A 22,626-nucleotide genomic window follows, 5' to 3' on the forward strand; every position below is an offset into this window, starting at 1 on the left:
ATATATTAACCTTTACTCTAGATCTACCAAGCACCAAGAGAGATCAAATCTCTCAAGAAAAAAAATTCTCAACCTTTACAAAATTTAGAATTGTAACATGAAACCTATGTTTAGAGTTATTCATCTTTCTTTCCATGACAATATTCACTCTCGCATTGGATATTAAATTTACAATTTCTAACAATTCTTGAAGGATGTATCTGGTTTTTCTCACACAATATATATATTATTTCACACAATTCATACCATTTAATGATGTAGTTAGTATTTAATCTTTTGAAAATCATTGTTTCATGCACAAAATATTTATGGATATAACAACATTGACGTTTAGATATTTGGATTTTATAAAACTACACAATAAAATTAAGAAAACATAATAATTAGAACACTGCATGCCTCACTTTTAACAAGTAGTTGTTCCATTTCCTTAGAAGGTAAGGAGAAACAATAATTTGAGGAGTCTCAACTCTCAACCATTCGATGAATAAATGAAATGAGCTAAATCAATTCATCACAGTGATGTTGTTATGTACACTGTGAAAGCAACGATTTTTACTAAAAATGCAGAAAATAGGAAGTTGTCACTCGTACCTTACTCCTAAAGAGCTTATTATTCGAAAATTCCAATGACATTTGTAATAAAACATCTATTGTTTGTGAATTGAAGTTTAAACATGACAACCGTACAAACAAAATTAATGGGTAAATGAAAAACAAAGAAGTCATGGTTAGTTTACCCTATCCAGACTGATATATAAAAAGAAATTCCCAAATATCGTGCATTTGATGCCTCCAACTCTAGCAACCAAATTATTGTTTAAAATGGTTTCACATACTCATATATTCATTCCGATTTATTTACACAATTTTCTCACCCACATAGTTCAGGCATAGAAATGACCTTCTGCAAGTTAGTTTCTTAGTGATTCCATCATTCTTACAGAGAAATTTAATAATCTTTCTACATAACTAATTCTAGATATTAAAGTAATTCTCATTCCAGTGTGGTATTTCTAGGTTTCTATCTTTTAAGTATCAATCCATACATAAACCCCTACCATATTCAATGTGAACTAATTTGTGGTTAATTATAGATTTTTAAGCTCACTATGAATCTATCCCACATTTGTCTTTGTTAAGATTATGCAAAGAATTACACCTCAAATATCCAAATTCTCAAGCTCATGTGTTTGAACATAATTCCAACTGCAGGGCAGCTGGTCGGAGTAAGGCACTCTCCAAACCCATGAAGACCATGGTGTTACAAAAAACAAATAGAAGCCTCCAATAAAATATGGATGATAAAATGGAAAATAGACTTATCTTTGATACAAGAAGTTAAAATTGCACTAGAAATGCAAAAATATAAAAATTAACCTTGCTTAAAGAATCGATTTCTGAAATAACATGTTGTAGGTGTGCCACATTTGTAGTAGATTCTACTCAAGCCTGCAGTGAATCATTAGCAAGCAAGATATTGACCTGAATCAAAGAAACTACAATCAGATCAATTTATGAATATGCACAAAATCCAAAAAGAGTTAAATACTACACACATAATTTGTTCCTACTTGCACCTTTAGTTGGAAAAATATAACATTGGAAGATATTCTAAATTTCTGATTAGAGAGATGCATCCATGGAATCATACAAATCCCTTTCACCTAAAGGATATTTATGTACCATAACTTTTCTTTATTCTATAAAGCATTGATGCAAGCAGCATAACAATCACTATCGGCAATAAATATCATAGTTTATGATAAGTTGTCACATGTTGACAGTGATGCCAGTTGGCTGACATCCCTTAAAATCCCCTGTGGACCTATGAGCTAAGGCCACATTTGCATTGGAAGCGCTTTTAAAAACCAACTTTCCATAACAATACCCCATCAAACTATTGGAATCCAAAACATTAGAAAATTCGTCTATACACCCGATCAATGATTAATAAAGACATGACCTTACAAAAACTCAGAATACAAAGGAATACACGGGAAACCCACTCTAAACACATAAGCCGGACTTCAAATGCATTAAAACCGCATATACAAATCTCTCGGGTCCGCTAATACCAAACCTTTCCGCTTTATTCTCCACCGTCCTTCGTTATCTCCGATCTCCGATCGGCCAGTGCTTCATCGCACTATCGCAATATCGCTATTCCATCTTCGTCGTCCCTTGACCTTTGTCTAATGCGATTTGCGATTAAATCTTGACCGTTGATCTGGCGCTCGATCTGACAGTTGTCGCTTAGCCTGATCTGACCAAACATTTCACTTGATCTCAACCATTCAATCAACCTCACTTGATCTGATAGTTGATATTGATATCGGGTGGATAACTTGCAAGAGGAATAACCACCTGATAAAGTAGTTTTCTCTCTCCAGTCTCCTACCACGCGTCGGTTAATGAATGGTATCGGGTGACCAGCCCTAAATACCACTTACCATTTTTTGGCTACCCGATAATCCGCTTACTGCTTATGGAAACCCCTTCTGTCGATTAACGCCTGCACTCCTATGTCATGCGATGACCATAGATCTCCTACCATCGACGGCTCCTCCGATTCCTCTTCCGCTAAAGCTTAAACTCATCTCCACTGTTCATCTCTCAACTCAGTCCTATGCGACTTAATCTTAGCCGCTCAATTCCTTCGACCTCGTTTGTTGATCTCCAAGATCCAATGGTCACTATGCATTGATCTGTCTATGCCTCTTGGACTTGACCTCGCTTATATTTGGTGAATTTACAATTTAACACAGTTTCTCTTCCATTCTCTGTTTCGTAACCACAAGTCCGTATATAAACTCTCTGTGATATCTTTGATCGATGACTGGGTTTTAAAGTGGTTCAAACACTTCTATTAACACTAAGGACCCCAATTATGCTTTGAACGCTGCGATTTATAACTTAATACATAAAAAAAGAGAAGAATGCTCAAATTGTTCCTTAAGAAAATATACAGAGAGAAGTGAAGGGTTTCAAGAGAATAACACATTTATGAAAACATAATTATTTATTCAATACAATAAAGCTACAGGGTCTCGACCCTTTGGCTCGATTACAACAATAAAAAAACCCCTGTGTCTATCTTGTTATCCTTGCTCCCTCTTACTCGACTCCAATCTAGCTAACCTCTTTCTCCTAACCTTTAGCTGATCTCTTCAGCTAACCTAGCTAAACTCTGAATTATACAAAAAGACTATATTTATACAAAAGTGGATTCATGAACCAATTCTAGTTTAGATCCAGAAATCTCTTGCTCTCTCTTAAGGAATCTCTTCAACACGACTCTTTTCTAAAACAAATGCTAAATTAAGCTTTCAAATCCCTCATATCCTATTCAAAACCAAATAAATTTAACTGCTTGGCCTGATCTCCACACAGGGAGGATCAATCAGCCACTATGCCCTTTTCTCATATTTGACAATAAATAAACACTCTCACACATTTAAATAAATAAAATTAACTAATCTCTTATCTTCCAACCCCTTGTTAGTCACAACATGTGATCATTCCATCACATTTCTAACTAGGTCTAAATGCTCCTGCATCAGACTCCCAAAGTTGAAAGTTTTCATGACCTCCTAGTCATGTGTTTCTTCTGCTGATCATCCAGTATCCCAAACTTTACTTTGTAACTGGTCATCACTTTCATCATGCTGCTGATTCAATTCTTCTGCCACTATCACTTATGTTCCTCCAGATTTCCAAATCTTATTTTGTTGTTGTCCTCTTTCCTTACTGATACAAATTCCTTTTGTTAATTTCTCTTCTTTGTTGTCCCTCTTTTTAACTATCTTCATCTTCCACAATTTCTCAACTTCCTCTTTACAATTTGTTCTCAACTAAACTCCACTGACATCTACCTACTGTACATTTCTCCTCACCATAGAAATTATGAAATTTCTGTCCAATTCTTCTTCACCTCTGCCATTTACAAACTGTTGTTTGTACTCTACAGCTCCTCTTCCACTATCATTAAAGATAATCTTTTCCTCTATGTTATCAGGTTCATCTAATAACTTTTCCAGCAAAATGCCAATTCCTTCATATTCAATAAGCATGTCATTTACATATGACTTCTCCTTCCTGTATAAAACAGAATTTCCATCACAATTGTCAGTTTCAAAATAACTATGGTTTTCAATCTTCATAGATAATTCTGCCATCAAATCTTTATATTGTCCTTCTGCAAAAGTTATGAAACTATCATCAATTCTCATTCCAATACTTTCCTATGCATTACACAATGTTCCTTGTTCTGACACAAGACTATCTTTCAACAATTCAATAGCTAGAGTTTCTTGGAGCATATCATTATGAAGTATCCTTTCATCTTATATACTTATACTATTACAAAAAAATGATGTTGTTTCATCTTCTCCTACATCAGAAACAAAATTTTGGTTTTCTAAGACTTATTCATGGTATACAGATTCATAAAAATAATCCACTTTAAAATCACAGAATTCATGAACTTTTGTATCTGTCAACATCATCTTATATTCCTTCATAATTTCCATAGTACTTTCATTTTGATTCTCGACTGAAAATACTTCATTCTGGTTATCATCACAAACTTTCATTTTCTTATCTTCAACTTCTTTAATCATGACAATTTCCCTGTCAATACCACTATTCTCAAAATTATTAAATGCATGCTCAAAATATCTTTCTGTTTCAGCCATTTCTTCTAGTAATCTCACTTTTTCATCAACATGCATAAGCACATTGTCCAATTGTTGTTCATTACCTGTCAAACCTGAAAACATACACAACATGTTAGTTTCAAAAATACAAGGCTCTTCATTTGAAGCCTCAGTGATCAATTCCTCATGTTTCTCTGAAATATTCTGATAGTTCACTAAGTTATTGAGAAATTCTTCCTCAACATCTCTGATTTCTTCCTCATCAAAGAAAACTTCTGGGACTACAACTTCTTGACTATGCTTGGCAATTTCATCATAAGTTTGTAGAATACCTTCTTGTTCTACACAATTTCTTCCAACACTCAGTTTATCCAAATAAGATAACAATGTCTCCTCCTCTTCTATGATAAGACTTTGATCTTTCAAAGATTTCCTTGACTTAACTTCTTCAGCTGAGTTCTCTATGTCAGCTTTTCTTCTCTTCATTTCACAAATCTGCAATGCATTTATTTCCTTTCCTTTTTCCATTTCCCCTTGGTCTTCTATCCCTGCTAAAATTCCTTCTAACATGATCCAATAAGTTTTCACTAAGAGAAGACACAACCATTCAACCATACCTTTTAATTTCTTCCACCAATTGAAGTCTTGAAAGTCTTTATGCATCTCCTTTTGTGGTTTTCTTGCCTCTACCTCTTTCACCTTTTCATACACAGGTTCAAATTCATTAGGCTGTATACCTACAATTTTACATTCACAGAAATAATTAGTCCCAAAAATATGGGATTCTCTTGTCTGTGAAGATGTTACCAACACATTCCTCTCATTCTAATCTGCATAGATCAGTTCTTCGTCATTGTCATCATTGTCTCCTTCCACAAGGAGAGATACTTTCTCTGGTTCACAGATGTATTCTACCCCTTCATCCTCAACTATTCAGAGTATTAATTTCTCAGCAAAAAATTCTCTGACAGGCCATTTAACTCTTTTTCCCACATAAAATCCTTGTTTCCATTTTTCTCTAATTCCTTTCAATACCAGCTTCTTCAAACAACTAAGTTCTATCTTCATCTTAGCCAACTCTATTTTCCTTTCTTCTTTACTCATTCCTTTGAGTCCAACTGCTTCAACACTCTTTTTCTTTGCTTCTGACTTTCCTTTCTACCCCTATCATAACTACCAACAGTCAGTTCCATTTTTTCCTTTGGTGAACTTTCCTTGTTCACTAGTGAGCTGCAACTAGCCTTTTTCATTGGTAACAAGTCTCTTTTATGCCTCACTAAACTTTTCTGAGTTCAGCCTTTTGGCACCTATTGGTTCTTTCCTCGAACCTTTCATTGACTAACAATTCTACCTAGCACTCCTCTTGCTGGAATTGTCATCTTTAAGACAACTCTACCCACAATCACAATTGTGGAGCTACCTCAACAACTTCTACCCAACCACAGTTGGAAGTTGTTCTCATCTCCTCTTGAACACTCCTTACTCTAGGCTCTGCATCTTCAATTGCTCACTTCCTTCTTTCATTCAGTAATTTCATTTACTGTTGGGTACTATCACCTTTACTCATCTGAGAGTTCTTCTTGCTCTATCTTCTTTAACATAGCTCATATGCTATGATGTTGGTACAACTCATTCTACCTTTTAGCAATTCCACTACTTCTATTGACCTGTACAATCTTATCTCAAGATACATCAAAGTAACCTTTTAAACCTGCAACTTTTCCTTCAAATATGTCTTAAAACTAATTCCCATTCCATCAGTTAAATCTTTGCCAAAAGATTCATCTGTTCACTATTTCATTTAGACTTTCCATTCAAAAGACTCCATACAGCCAACAACTATTTCCCATTTTACTTTTCATAATGGACTCTTCAGCTTTCAAGATCAATTAAGATTAGATCTGAATTTCAATTATTTTTTACCAATTCATGACAGACACTATCAATTCCTTCTGATAACCTGTTTATAAGCAAATCCTGTTTTGCTTCTACAAATTTCAAAATTCATTCCTTGTAATGACTCTCTTTCCAGATCTATTGAATCCAACCTTCAGTCTAATTGTTCCTTTATCTATCGATATCATTGTCTTCAACAATTCTTTAAGAAATCCTCAATCATTCTCAGTTTTCATAAAATTCTTCAAATCATTTAAATGACTTCAATGCCATAGCAAACCACTCTTCTATTTAGCTTTAACTTCTAAACCTTCTACTTCAATTTTCCTTTTAATCAAACCAATCATTCAATCAACTTACATGGAAATTTCATTTTCCTGAAAGGAAAACATCTTCTCCTTTGAAATTTCAATCCCTTGTTGTTCTTTAGACATTCAAAACACATCTTTGCAAAATTATCAAAATAAACATTCTTACCAGACCTTCATCAGAAAATTCATTGTTTCCCCATTCTGATCTTAGTGTCCTTTGTAGTCTGATCCCCATCTGTATCAAATTCACTTCAGTGCAATTATACATATGCTGGAATTAAAATTCAGTCTCTCAACCAATCTCTACAGAGCATTGATCTAGCTCTGATACCAAAAATTGATGCCAGCTGACTGACATCCCTTAAAATCCCATGTGGACCTATGAGCTAAGGCCACATTTGCATTGGAAGTGCTTTTAAAAACCAACTTTCCATAACAATACCCCATCAAACTATCAGAATCCAAAACATTAGAAAATCCGTCTATACACCCAATCAATGATTAATAAAGACATGACCTTACAAAAACTCGGAATACAAAGGAATACATGGGAAACTCGGTTTGAACACATAAGTTGGACTTCAAATGCATTAAAACCGCATATACAAATCTCTCGGGTCCGCTAATACCAAACCTTTCCGCTTTATTCTCCACCGTCCTTCGTTATCTCTTATCTCCGATCGGCCAGTGCTTCATCGCAATATCGCTATTCCATCTCCGTTGTCCCTTAACCTTTGTCTAATGTGATTTGCAATTAAATCTTGACCGTTGATCTGGCACTCGATCCGACGATTGTCGCTTAGCCTGATCTGACCAAACAATTCACTCGATCTCAACCGTTCAATCAACCTCGCTTGATCTGATGGTTGATATTGATATCGAGTGGATAACTTGCAAGAGGAATAATCGCCTGATAAAGCGGTTTTCTCTCTCTAGTCTCCTGTCGCGCATCGGTCAATGAATGGTATCGAGTGACCAGTGCTAAATACCACTTACCAGTTTTTGGCTACCTGATAATCCGCTTACTACTTATGGAAACCTCTTTTGCCGATTAACGCCTACACTCTTATGTCATGCGATGACCGTAGATCTCCTACCATCGATGGCTCCTCCAGATTCCTCTTCCGCTAAAGCTTAAACTCATCTCCACCGTTCATCTCTCAACTCAGTCCTATGCGACTTAATCTTAGCCGCTCAATTCCTTCGACCTCGTCCATTGATCTCCAAGATCCAACGGTCACTGTGCATTGATCCGTCTATGCCTCTTGGACTTGACCTCGCTTGTATTTGGTGAATTTACACTTTAACACAGTTTCTCTGCCATTCTCTGTTTCGCAACCACGACTCCGTATATAAACTCTCTGTGATATCTTTGATCGATGATTGGGTTTTAAAGCGGTTCAAACACTGCTATTAACACTAAGGACCCCAATTATGCTTTGAACACTGCGATTTATAACTTAAGACATAAAAACAGAGAAGAATGCTCAAATTGTTCCTCAGGCAAATATACAGAGACAAGTGAAGGGTTTCAAGAGAATAACACATTTATGCACACAGAATTATTTATTCAATACAATAAAGCTACAGGGTCTCGGCCCTCTGGCTCGATTACAACAATAAAAAAAACCCCTGTGTCTATCTTGAAATCCTTGCTCTCTCTTACTCGACTCCAATCTAGCTAACCTCTTTCTCCTAACCTTTAGCTGATCTCTTCAACTAACCTAGCTAAACTCTGAATTATACAAAAAGGCTATATTTATACAAAAGTGGAGTCATGAACCAATTTTGGTTTAGATCCAGAAATCTCTCGCTCTCTCCTAAGGAATCTCTTCAACTCCACTCTTTTCTAAAACAAATACTAAATTAAGCTTTCAAATCCCTCATATCCTATTCAAAACCAAATAAATCTAACTGCTTGGCCTGGTCTCCACACAGGGAGGATCAATCTGCCACTATGCCCTTTTCTCATATTTGACATTAAATAGCACTCTTACACATTTAAATAAATAAAATTAACTAATCTCTTATCTTCCAACCCCTTGTTAGTCACAACATGTGATCATTCCATCACATTGCTAACTAAGTCTAAATGCTCCTGCATCAAACAGAGTGGAACCAAAAACGCTGAAAGATATTGAGTATGCTTTTCTACTCCAACTCCCCCATTCCAATCAACAAGCCAATGACCTGAAAACAAGCATGATCATTATAAACACCAATACAATTCAACTAAAATGATAAATCTTCTACTTTTATGAAATAACAACAATGAAAAATATATATTAAAAATGGGGACATGGATCCTACAATTATTTAATAAAGGAAATAAGTATAATATCAAGAAGAAGAAGATGTAATCAGCCTACCTCAAATGTGAGACTCCCATCTTCGAAACCTTTTTGTGTTTTCTTTACTTGAGTTCACATCAAGTTGGGTGAACCAAGATAATGTATATTGAAAACTCTTTTAATTGAAATACATTAGGAAGCATTTCAATGGGTATTGAAACAACCATAGTGAACTCTTAAGAAATAAGTAGGTACTAAATATTGTACCTTCCAAACATAGTGCCTTCAAGAAAAGGATGTTATGAGGACCAAAACCTGCAAAATTTCATCTATGAAAAGTACGAGTTGTGCCCTTAATGCTTTTACAACCCTCGTTGACAAATAACTTACTCGACCACTCAGATCTTGCTTTAGATGGTGACTACTGCTCTTATTGAGAAATGCACACAGGACCAAAGGAATATATTCAACATGTTGTTGGAAAAAATGCACATAATGAGTGATTTTTTCCAAATATATAAGTGCAACAACTCTATGTAAATGGAAAGGAACTTGAGCTGATAAAAGCAGTTGAGATATCTCCCCAGTAAGCCCATTATCATTTTTCATTGTTTCCCCACTCACTCCTTCGCCAAGGGCATAAAAAAATGTAATAGAAGTCATGATATCTTCCAAAGATGTTTCTTAGCTTCCATGGGTAGCAACCAATGTGTTCCTAACAAAACTTTGAGTTACATCAGGTGCCACATGACTAATACTCTGAAACAATTGAAACAGACCCCTGCAATGTTCAACCATTTCTTCTTCCTTATATTTTCCAATCATGTCAGGTATGTTTAGAGGATACAAATACATTAGGTCATAGTGAATTTGAGCTAGAATAACTTCGAATATTTGCTCAATGTGAACCATTTTCTTACCATTCAATGGAGAAGTGGATTTAATTTTGGATAAATAATTTGTCAAAAATTGTTGCGTATTAGAATCCCCATCCTCAGTCCCATGCTGCATAAAATAAAATAATGACAGCATAAATTCATCTAGAATTTCTATAATAACTTCTTTCACTGTGGTTGTTTCATTAGGAATTTAATTTGAATCGATTTTTTGAGAAGACTCTAAAACCTCTTTTGCAAATCCCGTAACAAGAGCACCAAGCCTTGAGGTGAATTCAGAATCTTCTTTGCCAAGCACCACACCACATACCCGACCTACTTGTAACTATCTAAGAAGAGAAATCTTAGATTTTGGATCCATCCTCTTTGATACTATGGCAAAAATACAATTGGTTGCAGAACCTCTAAGCACTGAAGATCTTTGTTCTAAAAAAATAAACTCAAATTATATAGGTATAAAGTTATCGTTAACTACCAGACTAATATTAATCCAAGTCACATATCTATGTACTATTTCTAAAAGCATTGAAGTTAACTTTGGCCTCAAATATTTATAGAAAACTACCAAATCATACCACACTCTTACAATATGAGGCACACATTGTTCTCTCATTGCATCTTTTATCCGTCCTGCAATGCTGATTTCCTCAGAATTACGAGGATAATCCAAACTAATCAACTCGTCATCAAGTGCATTAAAAATACAGCAAAACATATCTACAACCATGGGACCTTTGCTCACAGCAGACAGCAAATCTAGGAAAACCAATGGCCACCGGGCCGGATACAAGATAAAGATTAAAATAGCAAAAATTTGAGCCAGCTTATTTTCACAAAAACTGGTCTCTCTAATCCTAAACTCTGGTGATTCAAACCATTCTCGATTCCTTCCATACATACGAAGGACGTGATAGAATTTTGGAATAAATAGTTGTTCTTGGTGATCTAATGAAGTAATTATTGGTGAAACTTCTGCATTATTGCTGGCACAAAATCTTTGTATGCAAAGTTATGAGATTGAAGGTGATTTTTTTACTTGTTGACAATAAGTTGTACCTTGAGAGTTCAACTGAGGATAATTGCCACCAGTCTAAAAACTGGTGATTATTTCCCTCTCAAAATCATCCATGGATACGAAAGTCAAACTCACTCTATAAAACTACTAAAATATCAATATCCTCCAATACCTCAAGGAATCATTAGCTTCTTAAAAAGTTCAACTAGTTTGAATCCTTCGTGGGATGGTTCCTATTATCTATGCCCTACTATAGTTTAAGTCAGTGATATTTCCAAATGCATCATGCTTTATGTACACAAAATTTCAATGGAATTGGGTAATTAAGCATGTGGGGTTTGGACTTAATCATGTGCACTCCTTTGCCAAGGGCACAGATGAGAAACCTACATACGGGTTTAGAAATTTTAGATCTTTGGCTTCAATGAACTATGATATAATGAAGAAATATGAATTATTATCACTTCTATAACTAAAACATTTACTTCTCTTTGGCAAGGGTTTTGATGGAAAACCTACAATCGGTTCTTTAACCTATACGTTTTAGGCTTCAATGTACTCAGATATAATCAATTTTTCTTGTATATTGTAATTTTAGGGAATAAAGGAAGTTCAGATTGAATACTTTACTGTCTGCGAAGGGTTTTGATGAAAAGCCTACATATAACTCTTCAAGCTTTTACTTCTTCCTTTTAATGTACTCAAATATAATAAATTTACATATATTTATTTGAGTTTGGTGAATTAAGGAGATTTTGTAGCTAGTAACTCGAAACCTTAAGGGAACTCTTTCTTTGTTAACCACAAAAACGTTTAAGACCCTGTAAACGGATGTGAATGGAACTCGAGAATGATGCAATCTTAATGTGTAAAGGTTTAAAATGTTGATGTATTTAACAAACACTTGTAAACATATTTGACCTCTCCACCTGCATAAATTAACTAAGCTTGTCTAACAAACTCTTATAAACATATTTGACCGCTCCACCTACATCAACAAACCGATAAAGATATGGAGGGAGGAAGGAACAGATAAAGCATCTGTTAAACCCCAGCGCTTGGATTTTTGATATGAAAAGCGATATGAAGATAATTTTAGGTTTTATTCTTCTTTAATTACCTTCCTATAACAAAAATAGCAACTATTGAATCTAGGCTTGTTGGTTTTGTTAAGCGATATTTTTCAAGCGTGAATAAGTGGATTTTAACAATGTAGATGGATTCCAAGTTTCCTTTAATCTTAACATTGTAGTTGGATTGAGATACCATTAATAATACAAATTTATGTTGCGTACTAACAAAATTAAAAATTACTAGCATAAATACTAAATCATATGATTGTTGTACTTGTTAGAGTCATTTTTATTCTTAAACTGTAATAGTTGTTTATGTTAATTATTTTTAATTTTTTCACTTATTATCTACTGATATATTTTAGTTGTAGACTAAATAAGTAATTTAAGTTAATGCCTTTAAGTTGGGTCACTTATTATCTAGTCGTATATCTTATCCCTTGACTAAATTAGTTGTTTAAGTTAGTCATTTTTAGTTGGGTCACTTAAATTTTCTCAAATTTAGTAGTAATTCACTTGAAATAATTGTGATGACTAAATTTTTTAGTCGCATAGTCACTAATCTCTCATTTTCTACTAGTTGATGTGGTAACTTTCACATGGCCCATTGTCTTTTCACCTAGATTATTTAAATATGATATTGTTTTGTCTTGAGGAAATAAACATTTACATTTATTTTTCTTTGGTTTTCTCAAATAATTTCAGAAATGGATTGTTACACTAATTTTCCTTATTTCCCTATTGATTGTTGCCATGAATAATACTCTGCTAAAACATATGTGAATATTTTTTACAAGTGAGCTCTGATCTTCGACACGGCGAAGAAATGAAGAAAACAGGTAAGGGTAAGAAAAAGACTCCACTGCAACTATCTACTGGCCCATTTGTGGAAGACATAGATGAAAAAAATCCAGGAGCGGGCTTATGCTCAAACATCGTAAGTACCAAGGATGTTGGGCTTCTGTCTTGGGAGGCAATTTATCAACATTTTGAAAGTGAGAAACCTAGAGTCACTAAAAGGACGGTTACAAAAAATGATAGTGTGTCGGCTTAAGAAGCTACTCCAAAAGACATGACCAATTATTTTCTTCACAAGATTACTGTAAGCTCAACACTACTGCTTTACGTAGATATGGTCCGTTGGTTTGTTGAAAATATGGATATCTCATAAAAACACATACAAATATTGAAGGGAATGATGATATGTTCTTTCGCCAACAAAGACTTGCAAAATATGCATCATCTGTTGAGGCCAGAGTACGTGTATAATAAGAAGTATGTCGTAGCATTTGTAAAGGAACATGGACATAGGAATTGGGTTTTAATCCCAAATTGATTGAAGCATGGAAAGAGTTTAGCATGACTCTTAATCCAAAGAATAAACAACAAAATATAGTTTCTCATACTGTAACAACTTCACAACAAGATAATGTTCAGGGTACTTCTAAGAATCCTGAGCATAATACCATAACAAGGCATTGAACATAGATTGCTTCAATGTTTAGGATACTTCTAAGAATCATGAGCATAACACTAGAACATAGATTGGTGGTTTTTAAGCCCCTATAATAACACATGAAAGTGAGTCTACATATTCTAGGTTTAACTCTCCATTTTTACCCTAAACAATATTGGGTTTTTCACATGACCACATTTCACAACAATGCTTCTTATTATACCCTAGAATTGAACAATAATTCAATCCCTATGTGGAAAAATGAAAAAATGTGAAAGTAAACCGTACCAAATTTATTACTTCACCCTACAAATTCCCACATGATAGGTTACAACCTCACTCCACTCTGGTGGCAAAAATCACTTTACCGTGATGATTTCGCCTCTCTTAATAATGTCATTGTTATTCAACTTGCACTTTATAAATGTATACAACTTAACCTCATACATGGTCTTATCAAACTATTACACAGACTCCTTTCACCCTGTAATTTGAAACTGGCAACCTTGGAGTAAGGAAATATATGTTTGTGGTTAGAGTACGGAAATTGCTTGAGAAAATCGGTGACCCTCTAATTTGAAACTGGCAACCTTGGTGTAAGGAAATATATATTTGTGGTTAGAGTACGGAAATTCCTTGAGAAAATCGGTGAAGAAACCTCCGACCATACTGAGAATGAATATTCGGGCTATTCCTACCACTGTTATCGGTTGCAAGGGGTCGAGCGGTTGTACATTCTTTGTGATACCGCGGCTTCTGGAAGTCACTCCCTTCTTCAATCCGGGACTAGCGCTTCCTCAACCTACTCTATGGCTTTGGCTCCCTCCTCTGCGACTCTCCTCCGGCTTTCTGGCCTGATGATTCTACGCAGGAGACCGGGTTATGACACAAAGGATCGCCATCACAGGAAAAGGAGCTTCCTTACATGGATCGAGTTCCAAGCGATCCGTCCATGGGGTTATTGCAGTGTTGGTCGGTTAAGGTGACTCACTCAATATTGGCATATCCTGCAGACCCAACGTAGTAATGAGAAATCGCATATCGGCCGAAAATGATTCGCAGATCGTGTTGATAATGGCATACTTGACGGAGATAATCCGTTTAAAGCATATGCCGTTCTTAATCCGCATGTCACACGAGATAATAAGCATATCCAGCAGCAACAACTCCCATATCGTGTTGATAATTCGCATGTTTCACGGAAAAACTAACGTTGATAACGACAAATAACTGATAATTCGCGTATTCAATGAAGATATGCAGATCAAGTTGATAATCGCGTATTTGACCGTGATACGCAGATCAATTTGAGAAATCGCGTATTACGGATAGATAAGTCGCATATCAATTGGATAACTGCGTATTAGGCGGAGATAATTCGCATTTCATGTTGATATCTCTCAACGTGCACCGTAAATTCGCACATCCGATGGATAAAAGTCGCATACACGGAGAAATATTGCATATCACGCGGATGACAGTTTGAAAATTGGGCTGAGAGTGCTAATAGCACACGCATTGAATCCATATTACGCGCGGAGATAACTAGCATTCGGCGCTTATAGAATTCGCGTATCGCATATTCCCTTGATATTTCGCATATCCTCCAGACATCATACGCATTTCCAGCCGCGATAATCGGTATATCGTATTGATAGTTTGCATATTACGTATTGAATTGATAATCCGCATATTTGAACAACATAACAACGTTGATAACTCGCGTATCTGATGGAGCGTGCATATCGCCTTCACAATTAGCATATCGAGTGGAGATATCAGGCATTCGGAGAAAGGGATTTAGCCAAACGATTTCCGAGGTCGTCCTGAATGTCTGCAATTGCTACTTGCGCTCCATTCTCCACGAATAACTTGGCGCTTGCCTCTCCTCTGCCGCTAGCTCCTCCTGTGATCACAGCGACTTTGCGCTCCAGCCTGAAATATCAAATCCAACAAAAGCAGCCATCAGAGTTATTCTTTGTTACAAATAAATGAATATCGCCATGAAATTTCAGTGAAGAATTACCTCATATTGTCTACTGCCTGTGCAAAGCCCGACGGTGGATATGCAGAAAAGTAGTGGATGGTAGCGAGGGATTTAGCCAAACGATTTCCGAGGTCGTCCCGAATGTCTGCAATTACTATTTGCGCTCCATTCTCCGCGAATAACTTGGCGCTTGCCTCTCTTATGCGGCTAGCTCCTAGTGTGATCATAGCTACCTTGCCCTCCACCCTCAAATATCAAATCCAACAAATGCAATCAGTTATCAGTAAATTACTATAACCATGAAATTTCGGTGAAGAATTACTTCATATTGTCTACTGCCAGTGCAAAGCCCAACGGTGGATATGTCAGGCCATTAGTGGAGCTCATATCACCTATTGACATGTCAGGTGCTCGGCAATGGCGGCTGCTGCCGGATGGCATCAATTGGGCGTCTAACAAGGAAACATTGTATTGATCGTATCGCCTAATTTGTTGAAGTCGTAATTTCAACGCAGCCGTACTGCGCTCCCCAAAACCACCGAACAAAACCACAAACCGCCCAGAGCATATCGCACCGCCTTCCAGCGAAAAGTTGTTTCCGTATATTTGCCTCCGATAAGATTTGGTGCAGACGCGTGGCTCTCACCATACGTCATCATCTCTGACATATCGGGAGGTAAAGTTCAGCATTAAAGTGCCTTCCGATATCTCCGTCCGCCGTTCGATTGTCTCCAGTGTTTTTGACCGTTGATTGCTCAAACCTGCATACGGGCCTGCATCAAATTAAATATTACCTGGAATAAATTAAAAGCTTGGTTGACCATACCTGCTATCAATGCAATGTCATATGCGTTGGTAAAATATTTAAGTTTTTCATACGTCATATATTAATATTCATAAAGAACGTGTTATATTTTTTTATGGAGCGTTGACCATATGTAATGTAAAAAAAAAGCCACTGTAATATAGAGTTTTTACGTATTATGTTTTACATAGCGAGCAAAACATATATACTCGAGTTTTGCTCATTGTATTTGCAAGGGGGAAACGCACAGCAGTGTGTAGAAAAACAAGAACAGGGGCCTGAGTTTTTTTTTGTGATGTAATTTTTTTATGTGTTGGCCATAAACGGAGGAGTAGCGAAAAACCATTTGTGGTTTTGCACAGCAGTGCATAAAGAAAATGGTGGAGCGCATTTGTATGTATATGTAAATTTTTATTACAGCAGTAAAGTGTCTTTCACAGCAGTGAATGTAAAAGGGGATTTACAGCAGTAAACCCAACTCAGTGAATTCTTAGGTGAAAACAGAGTAAATGTTTTTGTTGAATGTATTTTTGTGGTGAATCCCTCTCAGCAAAGAGGATGAATATGTATCAGGCATATATGTTAATGAATAGAAATGTTTTATGGTGTTAAAATACTCTGTTCCTCAGTGAAATTTTTTTTAAGCTTCCCTGTGCCCAAAAAGATCTTGGAGCAAAGGAAACAGAGCATTGCCTCTGTGTGATTGAATGTTTGTTTTTGGTATTTTCCCATGAAAAATACCCAACAGTGGTATCAGAGCAGGCTTAGGCTCTTTGAAGGTGACAAAGAAGCTGAAGGGAGAAGGTTGCTGCAGCAAAACTTCTCAGGCAGACAGAAGACTCAGACAGCGAAGGATTCAAGTATTCTTCATAGCTATCTTGTTTGTTGCTGAAGAGACAGTCAGTGTTTTAAATACATAGTCAAGGAATGGCTAGCACAAGCACTGGTATGGGTATGTTTAATACCCAGCTCCCACAGTTTAATGGGAAGAACTATGACTACTGGTCAATAACTATGAAAGTCCTGTTTGCCTCTCAAGATTTATGGGAAATAGTTGAAGATGGTTTTGAAGAACCAGCAGATGAAACTGAGTTCAATGCATTAACTCAGGGAGAGAGAGATCAGCTGAAGAGCAATAGGAAGAAGGATTCAAAAGCCCATATGTTGTTGTATCTAGCAGTAGACCAGAGTGTGTTTCCAAGGTTAGCAACAGCTAAGACAGCAAATGAAGCATGGCAAACCCTCAAGACAGCCTATCAAGGCATGGAGAGAGTGAAGACAGCAAAACTACAATTGCTGAGAAAGGATTTTGAGAACTTGAACATGAAGGAGTCAGATAACATTGACTCATTCTTCACTCATGTGATTGGAGTAATCACACAAATGAGAACTCATGGAGAAACCATTGAAGATAGAAGGATTGTGGAGAAAATATTGAGGGTCTTACCCTCAAAGTTTGATGCCATAGTCACCACCATTGAAGAGACAAAGGATCTCTCAAACTATTCAATTGATGAGCTACATGCATCACTGATAACACATGAGCAGAGGTTGAGTAGGAATGAAAACTCATCTCTTGAGCAAGCCTTCAAGACCCAGATGTCCTTTGGAAGAGGAAGAGGTCAAGGAAGAGGAAACCGAAGAGGAAGAGGCAGAAGCCAGAACAGAGGTGGAAGAAACAGCCCATCAAATGCACAAGGAAGAGGCAGCAATACAAATCAGAACCAAGGCCAAGGCAGCAGCCAACAGGGAGGACAACATCATGCTCAAGGACAAAGGTATGAAAAATCCAATGTCCAATGTTATTACTGTAAAAAGTATGGACATTATGCAAGTGATTGTAGAAAGAAACAGCATGATATGAACAGTAGACAAAATGCAAATGTTACAAGAGAAAACAACAGTCATGAAAATGTCCTGTTAGCTTGTAACATGGCTGAAACACATAGTGAAGACATATGGTTTTTAGACTCAAGTTGCAGCAACCATATGACAGGAAACATAGCCTTCTTTTCTGCCCTAGATAAAAATGTGAAATCAGAAGTCACACTAGGAACTGATAGTAAAATCTCTGTTATGGGAAAATGGGAGGTAAAAATATTTACAAAGCAAGGAGAAAGGAAAACCATAACAGATGTATATTATGTCCCTGGAATGAGATGTAACCTTTTGAGTATTGGACAGCTTGTTCAAAAGGGTTACAATGTTTTTTTTGAGAATGATGTGTGCACCATCATGGATATAGCACCCAGCAAAAGATGCATTGCTGAAGTGAAGATGACAAGGAACAGGATGTTCCCTCTCAGGATAAGGGCAGATTTGAAAAACAAAGGAGAAATTGCAGCAGTTACCCAAGAGGCTTTCCAAAGCGTGCGAAAGGATGAAAATTGGTTGTGGCACTTGAGATTTGGACATCTCAATTTTGGAGGTCTAAACTTGTTGAGTAGGAAAGGAATGGTAAGAGGATTACCATTGATAGAGAAACCGGACAACCTTTGTGAAGGTTGCATTTTGGGAAAACAATACAGAGAAAGTTTTCCATCAGGGAAGAGCATAAGGGCAAAGGCACCCTTAGAGATCATCCACTCAGATTTATGTGGACCGATGCAAGCTCCATCACTAGCAGGCAGCCAATATTTCCTAACATTCATTGATGACTTTACAAGAAAGACTTGGATATATTTCCTTAAAAACGAAAGTGAAGTGTTTGAGAAATTCCAAAATTTCAAGGCATTTGTGGAGAACCAAAGCGGGCTGCATATAAAAGTTTTAATAACTGATAGAGGAGGTGATTATATCTCCAAGGAATTCCTAAGATTTTGCAGAGAAAATGGAATTCACAAACAATTTACAGCTAGGTACACCCCACAGCAAAATGGAGTTGCTGAAAGGAAGAACAGAACCATCATGGAGATGGCAAAGAGCATGTTGAAGGCAAAGCATTTGCCAAATGACTATTGGGCTGAAGCTGTAAATTGTGCTGTGTATATTTTGAACAGGTGTCCTACAAAAGCAGTGTTGAACAAAGTGCCGGAAGAGGCATGGAGTGGGAGAAAGCAAGGAGTCACCCACATGAGAGTTTTTGGATGTGTGGCCTATGCACACATACCAGATCAACTAAGGAGGAAGTTGGAAAGCAAAGGGGAGAAATGTATTTTCATTAGATACAGTGATGAATCCAAAGCCTACAGGCTGTATATCCCATCTACCAAGAAATTTTTTGTAAGCAGGGATGTTCAATTCATTGAGGAAGAAGCTTGGGATGGAAGCATAGAGAAAACAATGAATGTTAAAAACTGTTTGTCTCATGATGAGGATGAAGAGGAGGTGGCTGAAATGCATCCCCAAACAGCAGCGCCAACACAAGGATAGCAAGGGACACCATTGAAGATAAATGAGAGTGCTTCTCCAAGCACACCACAAGGAGGAAATACAAGTGCATCTTCAAGCACTTGCACACCAAATGAAAGAGGTAAGAAATTTAGAAATCTAAGTGACATTTATGATGAAGGAATGAATTCTTTGTTTGCCTTGTATTGTCATGTTGATGATCCTATTCATTTCGAAGATGCAATTAAAGATAAGAAATGGATAGAAGCTATGGATGAGGAGATGAATGCCATAGAGAGAAACAAAACATGGGATTTGGTTGAGCTACCAAAAGGTAAAGAAGTCATAGGAGTTAAATGGGTCTACAAGACCAAAAGCAATGTTGAAGGCAAGATAGAAAGGCACAAGGCAAGGCTGGTTGTCAAAGGGTACAAGCAGCAGTATGAGAGAGATTATGAGGAGACTTTCGCACCAGTTGCAAGAATGGAAACCGTGAGAGCAGCGTTGTCTATAGCAGCTCAAAACAAATGGAAAGTCTATCAAATGGACGTGAAGTCAGCATTCCTAAATGGAGTGTTAAAAGAAGAGGTGTACATTGAACAGCCTCTCGGCTATGAGAAGAAAGGTGAAGAGCACAAAGTATGCAAATTGAAGAAGGTTCTTTATGGGCTGAAGCAAGCGCCAAGAGCATGGTACAGCAGAATAGATTCATATCTATTGGATAATGAATTTGACAAGTGTGAGGGAGAACCCACCGTCTACATCAAAGAGAAAGATGGTAAAATTTTGATTGTTGTTTTATATGTTGATGATGTTATTTTCACAGGTAATGATGATCAGCTCATTGATAATTTTAAATCAGTCATGAAGGAAGAATTTGAAATTACTGACATGGGTTTCTTGAGATACTTCTTAGGCATAGAAGTAGATCAAAATGAAAAAGGAATTTTTATCTCACAAGCAAGATATGTAAATCAAGTATTGAGCAGATTTAACATGCAAGAATGCAAGGCAGCGATCACTCCCACAGTAATGAGATTAAAGCTCAGCAGAGAGGACAACAACAAGGATTTTGATCCTAGTTTGTATAAAAGCATTGTGGGCAGCCTTATGTATTTAACTGCAACTAGGCCTGATATTATGTATGCTGTTAGTTTGATTTCCAGATTTATGGAGAGGCCAAGGGAGGCACATTGGCAGGCAACAAAGAGAATTTTGAGGTATGTCAAAGGTACCAAAATGTTTGGAATTTTATATAATGTCTCAGAACATTCAGATTTGGTTGGATACACTGATAGTGATTGGGCTGGAAGTGTAGATGATCGGAAAAGCACTTCCGGTTATGTGTTTCATATGAGTTCAGGAGCCATTTCATGGGCTTCTAAGAAGTAGTCCATTGTAGCATTGTCTATAGCAGAGGCTGAATATGTGGCAGCTACAGCAGCAGCATGTCAAGCAGTGTGGATGAGAAGAATGTTGAGAAGCTTAAGCCAAGAGCAGGCAAAAGCGACAGTGATCTTTTGTGACAATAGCTCAGCTATTGCATTGTCAAAGAATTCAGTGTTTCATAAGAGAACGAAACACATTGATACAAGGTTTCACTACATCAGAGAATTGGTGAACAATGGAGAAATTGTCCTAGAACATTGCAGGACCCAAGAACAGGTAGCAGACATCTTGACAAAGCCATTGGATCAGAAAAGCTTTGAATTTTTGAGGAAGTGTCTCGGTATGACCGAATGCCCAGCTGTTGAAATTAAAGGGGAGTGTTGAAGTCGTAATTTCAACGCAGCCGTACTGCGCTCCCCAAAACCACCGAACAAAACCACAAACCGCCCAGAGCATATCGCACCGCCTTCCAGCGAAAAGCTGTTTCCGTATATTTGCCTCCGATAAGATTTGGTGCAGACGCGTGGCTCTCACCATACGTCATCATCTCTGACATATCGGGAGGTAAAGTTCAGCATTAAAGTGCCTTCCGATATCTCCGTCCGCCGTTCGATTGTCTCCAGTGTTTTTGACCGTTGATTGCTCAAACCTGCATACGGGCCTGCATCAAATTAAATATTGCGTGGAGTAAATTAAAAGCTTGGTTGACCATACCTGCTATCAATGCAATGTCATATGCGTTGGTAAAATATTTAAGTTTTTCATACGGCATATATTAATATTCATAAAGAACGTGTTATATTTTTTTATGGAGCGTTGACCATATGTAATGTAAAAAAAGCCACGGTAATATAGAGTTTTTACGTATTATGTTTTACATAGCGAGCAAAACATATATGCTCGAGTTTTGCTCATTGTATTTGCAAGGGGGAAACACACAGCAGTGTGTAGAAAAACAAGAACAGGGGCCTGAGTTTTTTTTTGTGATGTAATTTTTTTATGTGTTGGCCATCGTAAAACGGAGGAGTAGCGAAAAACCATGTGTGGTTTTGCACAGCAGTGCATAAAGAAAATGGTGGAGCGCATTTGTATGTATATGTAAATTTTTATTACAGCAGTAAAGTGTCTTTCACAGCAGTGAATGTAAAAGGGGATTTACAGCAGTAAACCCAGCTCAGTGAATTCTCAGGTGAAAACAGAGTAAATGTTTTTGTTGAATGTATTTTTGTGGTGAATCCCTCTCAGCAAAGAGGATGAATATGTATCAGGCATATATGTTAATGAATAGAAATGTTTTATGGTGTTAAAATACTCTGTTCCTCAGTGAAATTTTTTTTAAGCTTCCCTGTGCACAAAAAGATCCTGGAGCAAAGGAAACAGAGCATTGCCTCTGTGTGATTGAATGTTTGTTTTTGGTATTTTCCCATAAAAAATACCCAACATAATTTCCTACAATTCCCTGCACTTGCAATGGGGATAATGTCAATTGGCGCAGTCGTAAGCACTGCAAATCCGCTGT

General features: G+C 36.9%; 1 pseudogene; it reads right to left on the reverse strand.

Annotated features, from left to right (window-relative positions):
- Positions 1–465: 465 nt before the first annotated feature.
- Positions 466–15,124, reverse strand: LOC149220754 (exportin-T-like; annotated as a pseudogene).
- Positions 15,125–22,626: the final 7,502 nt, after the last annotated feature.

This window comes from Pinus tabuliformis, chromosome Q (genome assembly GCF_031772625.1).
Source record: "Pinus tabuliformis cultivar Carrire ecotype Pingquan chromosome Q, CPIR1, whole genome shotgun sequence".
Classification (NCBI taxonomy): Eukaryota; Viridiplantae; Streptophyta; class Pinopsida; order Pinales; family Pinaceae; genus Pinus; species Pinus tabuliformis.